The 7,100-nt window shown below is 41.0% G+C and overlaps 1 long non-coding RNA gene across 1 annotated transcript; it reads right to left on the bottom strand.

Moving 5' to 3' along the window:
- Positions 1–99: 99 nt before the first annotated feature.
- Positions 100–6,334, bottom strand: LOC120026723. The gene is made up of 2 exons (XR_005473226.1): positions 5,175–6,334; positions 100–5,123 (listed from the first exon to the last, which is right to left on the bottom strand). It is a non-coding gene; the product is annotated as an uncharacterized LOC120026723 (long non-coding RNA).
- Positions 6,335–7,100: the final 766 nt, after the last annotated feature.

Below are 7,100 nucleotides of genomic sequence, written 5' to 3'. Positions count from 1 at the left end.
CGACTCTACATCTTACACATGCGGCAGCAAAAGTACGTTTACGTTTTAGTATCTTTTAGTCATTCAAAACTTGTTAAAGAATTGGAAAAACAGGAGAGAAAGGGTTGCAACATTTTATTTTTATTTTATTTTGTACAGTTTCCACTGGACACGGTTCTTTTTATACATTTCTAATATTTGTTAATGCATTTATGTTTTTTTTTGTTTTGTTTCTGTGTTCATGTTTGTGTGTCATGTTCAGTTGAAGTGTATCAGTCACTCATTCATACCGTCGGTAATGTCAAGTCACAGTATAATATGGGTTATCATAAGCAAAAGAAAAGAAAAAAAAGATTTGTTTTGGAAATAAATACATTGAAAGAGAGCGACATGAGAGGACCAGAGTATACATCAGGACTGGTCAGTTATGACATATGAAAAAACACTTTATAAACATGTAGCATTGTAAACAATTATAGCCTAGATAGCATTATTTATTTGACAAAGCCAAGCACTAAGGCGTGGCTTGGGATTTTCAAACACCTTTGTCTCAGTTATACACAATCTAGGCCAGAAGACAAAAAAAATAAAAAATCCCATTTCAAAATGTATCTTGATTATTTTTCAAATCCATGCCTAGGAGTTGTTCCTGACCAAAAGGCCTGACAGGGAAACAGATACTAGAGCAAATGGCACCCTATTCCCTATGTGGTTCACAACTTTTGACCAGGACCTAATAGGTCTATGGTCAAAAGTAGTGCATTATATAGGGTATATAATGCCCATTTGGGACACAGTTTCTCCTTGTCATTTGGTCAGGGGAAAAACTCCTATCCCTTTACTATGCCTTAAAAAGCATTTCAGCAGTCATTACAAAATATGGATGATTCCTTCAGCTAATGTACATATTTCCAGGGGCACTGTACAATGGCGACCCTGGCCGTGACCCGAATCCCTGCAGTCGTCTCAGTGGGAGTCAGATATGAAAAAAAAAAAAAAAAAAATGAAATACAAAAAATAATTCCATTACACACTTGTGTGTAAGAGAACAAAATATAAGCACCCCCTAAATTATAAAATCATACACATAGTTCCAATTGAACTCTTGATTATCATTTTTTATGTAAATTACTTCACATTCCTGCATCCCAAATTTGTTCTAGGAAACTGTTGACCAGTCATCTCTGTTAATTGCCCTCTTGAGGGCAAAAACCTGAATAAGAAGTCTTAAACTCCCTCCCAAATGCCCCTATTCCCTCTATAAAAACATACCACAGTATGAGTCATAATGCCTATAAAACAGTGGTCAAACAGGGAAATGGCACCAATTGTTTTCCCACCATCCATTTTTTACCACATAAGTTTTTTTTATTAGGAACACTTAAAATAAGGGCTGTGTTACGTGTAGGCTTACCCTGGCGTGATGTTTTGATAACCGCGTAAATCTCTTCCGGACATGGTGACTTAATATGTTTGCCTGTACTGCCCCACCAAAATGAAACGATAATTAACTGCTAATGTGGCTATCATAAAGAACTACAAATACCATGATGATCTGGACGAGACTGCCGACTCACGGCAAAGGTAAGAATCTCTGGATTAATGATCTAATGCTAGCTAAATGGATTAATGAGTAAATTAGCTACATATCTTTAAAATTGACAATTCTGTGAACTATCTTGTGCAGGTTTTAAATTGACCTGTTAGCAAAGATGTCAGCTAGAGATGACGTGGAGAAGCATGCAGGGATTTGTAGTCTTGCATGATGTCTACTTTAAGTATTTTCGATTCTACGAGTAAAAAGAGCCGAATATATTGAGTCACCTTGTCCGAGAGAGATCTACACGGTTATCAAAACGTCACTCCAGGGTAAGCCTACACAAAACACAGCCCTTATTTTAAGTGTTTCTAAAATCGCCTATGGGGAAATATGAAATGGTGGAAAAAACAATTCGATTTATTTCCCTGTTTGACCACTAGGTTTTATGGGTATTATAACACCTCCACTGTGGGGGTATATTGTGCACCATTTTTGACCAGAACTCCATGGACTGCTGGTCAAAAGTTGTTCATTAAATAGGGAATAGGGTGCACTTCGGGACGCAGCTTAAACCTCTTGGGATGGTGGACTTTTGGAGAATATTTATTGCATTACTTGTTAGGTTGTTCATTCTCAGCCAATAACCTAGCTTCCCATCTCAAGAGAAGTGTTTCTGAGTCTTTGTGCTAAAACAAGAAATAGCTGAGAGAAGTGTCAGGACAAGTGATTGGTTGTTTGGTTGATTGACTGGGTCTGGACAGCCAAGAAGATTATGCCACTGAAACATATTCTAGAACCATCCATATCCATGTAATGGTATAGCTGCTCAAAATCAAGAAAAAAAGAATGTAAAAAAACAACTTTGGTGAGTAGTGTCCATTTTGAATTGGCTGTTTAGTTCTTTGTGTTAAGATGGGTTAGACTCATTATGCGCAAACATGGTAGTTTAGGTGGAGAAACCCCGGGGCACGTTCAGCAGGAACGCAACATTTTCAAACGTTCAGATAGAAATATTTCTATGTAAAAACAAACATATGGAATAACGTTGGCTCTCCATTTGTGGCATTTCCATTTGTAACGTTTGGCTACTGAACGTGGCCCTGTATTGGGCCTGATACGATAACTGACCTGATAAACTAGGCCGGGAGCTTTTCCAGACCATGTGACCTGACTAGGAAAAACCTCAGGGCCCTAATGTGCAGTGCAGTCTTTGCCTCAGGCTAAAATTACACTTGATGACCCTGCATCTTTCTAACGAACGTCTGGACTGTCTGTCCCACAGCTGTATCAGTGTGAGGTCTGCACAGTGAAATCAACAATGCATTAAAACTAAGAAAAGAGCATCAATATTTAGTTAGACGGATCAGCATGATGGAATATATTAGTTTTGTTTGGCCGATTTAAAATGACTATTCTGACCCAATCCCACAGTGCAAAAGCAGTATAGAATGCCACTTTCAGAGAAACCACATCATGGAACTATAAGACGAGGAAAATAGAGCAGCAATGTTTTTGCACAAAATGTGTGCACATTCAAGGAAATATTAAGAAAATTAAATGAATCAATAAGTCAAAAAGACATATGTAAATCACCCTCAAGTCTTTAGTTGGTCAGGATTGGCACTTCAGTGAATAGGAGTGCATTTTGTTTTTCTTCATAAATATAAATATATTTGTTTATTTTGTGTTTTTTTTAAATGTTTTACTTCTCTGGAAGTCTGTTGATAGACTGCACACAGAAGTCGAGAGAAAAAAACAAGAGGAGGACTTCTGATATATAAATGCTTCTCCACTTGTTAGTGATGTAGAGTCAAAAGTTCTTTAGCAAATTTTTCACGTTTTCCAAGATTTATTTAGTCTCAAAATGTCGGTTTGGAACACTTGTTCTGTGGACAACCATTTCCCTTTAGAGGACCAACGTGCATAGACTCCTATAATAGCCTATTACTGTTACTAACTGTCCATGTTAGATCAATGACAAGCTTAGTCTCTTACCAACGTCAATACATTTTGCATGTCAACCAAAGCGCAACGTGTCCAAAACCATTGCAGACCATGAAAAATCACCATTTTGCAGACCATGAAAAATCACCATTTTGCAGACCATGAAAAATCACCATTTTGCAGACCATGAAAAATCACCATTTTGCAGACCATGAAAAATCACCATTTTGCAGACCATGAAAAATCACCATTTTGCAGATTGAACATAATAACAAGGTATGACATTGTACAAAGTCATGGCTCGCATCCTCACAGGGTCAACCTACCGAGACATCACGCCAGGAAGGACAATATAACCATAGGGGATGATTTGCTATATAAACATGTGCAGTGACTAGGGTCCTCATAGCTAGCATATCAAGTAAAACATTATTATTTAAAGATGCGTTACAGATACCCTTCCAAAATGAAAGTTTAGGCATTAAGTTTGAAATAAAACAGCTTTGTATATTCTGATTTTGTTTACCTCAAACCCAGTTCTGCTCAACCAGGGGAAACAGTGGATCCACAGAACAAGCTGTGACTGATGAGGACATAACAATTTGTACATGTATCGCTTCCTCACACAGTGCCGGTCAGTCAAAATGTCACCACCAAACTGTTTAGGCTCCACTCAACCCAGAGACTGACCTATGATCAGTTTTGCTTTTTGCCCCATTAAATGTTACAGGTCAGGATTAAAGGGAGGGCAAGCTGACCCTAGATCTGTGTCTAAGGGCATATCATCTAACCATCTTCAGTCATGTAGCAGCAAGAAGAAAAGGCTTCCATAATACCTAGGTTGAAGATAACAAAAAAAGGTTAAGACAACGTAATAATTGACGAACGTAAAATAAAGAAATTAATTGGATTAGCGCCGTTGCTGATTCTACAGGATTAGCGAGCGAAAATGACAGAATGAATGTAAGCGGTTCACCATCCGTGTGGAAAATAAACAATGGATTTCAGCTAACTGCTTTTACTGTCATTCTATGAATTTGAAACGTTTTCCACTTTATTAGTTGATTTCTCGACCGCTGGTCACGTTTTCAACGCTAATCTAATGAATGTGTTCATTTCCCAACTCTCCACATGAAATTACTATGTTGTTTTATCCTGTAAATTCTTTCAACTGTGCATATTACCAGGAAGTAGACCCTGCAATTCCCCAAGAAAAATGTCCCCCAAAAAAATGTCAGTTTCTCTTAATACATTTTTTTTTTTTTAAATGGAGATATTAAAGGATGCTGTGAATGTGATGCATTGTGGGTAGGCGCATAATCTCAATAGTGCCGATAAGGAAGTGGAAAAACGACGAAAACATTGAATGAACATACCGCATTGAAAACCCAATATAGCACAGAAAGAAAACATGCAATAACGTGCCTTCAACAAGGTGGATTATGGAAGTAGATTCTCCTTGTGTAGCACTCATCCGGGTGAGCTGTGTACAGTCTGCTGGTGTTGTATGCATGTGTGCATGAAGTGTCTGTGCAAATACATCTTAACTTAATTTCTGTTGCGGTTAGGTTCGTCACGGTCTAAATTAAAAAGATTTATCCCTTGCCAAACCCTGGTTGTCGTTAGATGCATGACACCTTGTCTGATATAGTGCCTTTACCTCTGACCAGAGGCTCCATAGGTGGCTCCTGTCAAAACGAGTGGCCTCTACCTCTGACCAGAGGCTCCATAGGTGGCTCCTGTCAAAACGAGTGGCCTCTACCTCTGACCAGAGGCTCCATAAGTGGCTCCTGTCAAAACGAGTGGCCTCTACCTCTGACCAGAGGCTCCATAGGTGGCTCCTGTCAAAACGAGTGGCCTCTACCTCTGACCAGAGGCTCCATAGGTGGCTCCTGTCAAAACGAGTGGCCTCTAACTCTGACCAGAGGCTCCATAGGTGGCTCCTGTCAAAACGAGTGGCCTCTACCTCTGACCAGAGGCTCCATAGGTGGCTCCTGTCAAAACGAGTGGCCTCTACCTCTGACCAGAGGCTCCATAGGTGGCTCCTGTCAAAACGAGTGGCCTCTACCTCTGACCAGAGGCTCCATAGGTGGCTCCTGTCAAAACGAGTGGCCTCTACCTCTGACCAGAGGCTCCATAAGTGGCTCCTGTCAAAACGAGTGGCCTCTACCTCTGACCAGAGGCTCCATAAGTGGCTCCTGTCAAAACGAGTGGCCTCTACCTCTGACCAGAGGCTCCCTAGGTGGCTCCTGTCAAAACGAGTGCACTAAGAGGAATAAAGTGTCATTTCAAATGCACCCTATGAGAAGAATAAGGGGAGTTGTACACTTTTCTAATGCGACAGTGAATAATACATATCGATACCTAGTACGCATCGCCATCACAGTGATACCTAGTACGCATCGCCATCACAGTGATACCTAGTACGCATCGCCATCACAGTGATACCTAGTACGCATCGCCATCACAGTGATACCTAGTACGCATCGCCATCACAGTGATACCTAGTACGCATCGCCATCACAGTGATACCTAGTACGCATCGCCATCAGTGATACCTAGTACGCATCGCCATCACAGTGATACCTAGTACGCATCGCCATCGCAATGACACCTAGTACGCATCGCCATCGCAATGACACCTAGTACGCATCGCCATCGCAATGATACCTAGTACGCATCGCCATCGCAATGATACCTAGTACGCATCGCCATCGCAATGATACCTAGTACGCATCGCCATCACAATGATACCTCGTACGATGCAACGCTGAGTGCCTGGACACAGCCCTTAGCCGTGGTATATTGGCCATATACACCACACCTCGAGCTTTATTGCTTAATTATAAACTGGTTACCAATGTAATTAGAGCAGTAAAAATACATGTTGTCATACCCGTTTTATTCGGTCTGATATACCACAGATGTCGGGCCAATCAGCATTCAGGGCTCGAACCACCCAGTTTATAATAGCAATAAGGCACCTTGGGGGTTTGTGGTATATGGGCAATATAACACGGCTAAGGGCTGTGTCCAGGCACTCTGCGTTGCGTCGTGCCTAAGAACAGCCCTTAACCGTGGGATATATTGGCCACAACCCCTCGGGCCTTATTGCTTAATAAAAAAATCTTGTTTGATTTTCTAGGAGACTTAAATTACGGCACTCTCACCCTGCCTCTCTCGCTCCCTCTCCCAACAATAATTCCAGGTGTTTGGCAAAAGGATACTGCGTGACTGTAGGTAGGGCAATAGGAACACCATGCAAACCCTAGCATACATACACACCAGGGGGGGGACACACACCAAATCCCAGGGCCTACTGCAACTCAGCATCAACATATCTATTTACACTGGAGCTCTGTTCCAAATTATACCCTATATAGTACACTACTATAGACCAGGGCCCTATTCCCTATATAGTACACTACTTTAGACCAGAGCCCTATTCCCTATATAGTGCACTACTTTAGACCAGAGCCCTATTCCCTATATAGTACACTACTTTAGACCAGGGCCCTAATTCCCTATATAGTGCACTAGTTTAGACCAGGGCCCATATGGCTTAGCGTACCATTACCATACATGCAGGTGAGTAAATAGGATATTACAGTGAACCTGACATTGATGCCTGATATAC

This window comes from Salvelinus namaycush, chromosome 32 (genome assembly GCF_016432855.1).
Source record: "Salvelinus namaycush isolate Seneca chromosome 32, SaNama_1.0, whole genome shotgun sequence".
Classification (NCBI taxonomy): Eukaryota; Metazoa; Chordata; class Actinopteri; order Salmoniformes; family Salmonidae; genus Salvelinus; species Salvelinus namaycush.
This window is presented reverse-complemented; position numbering and strand designations above follow the sequence as displayed.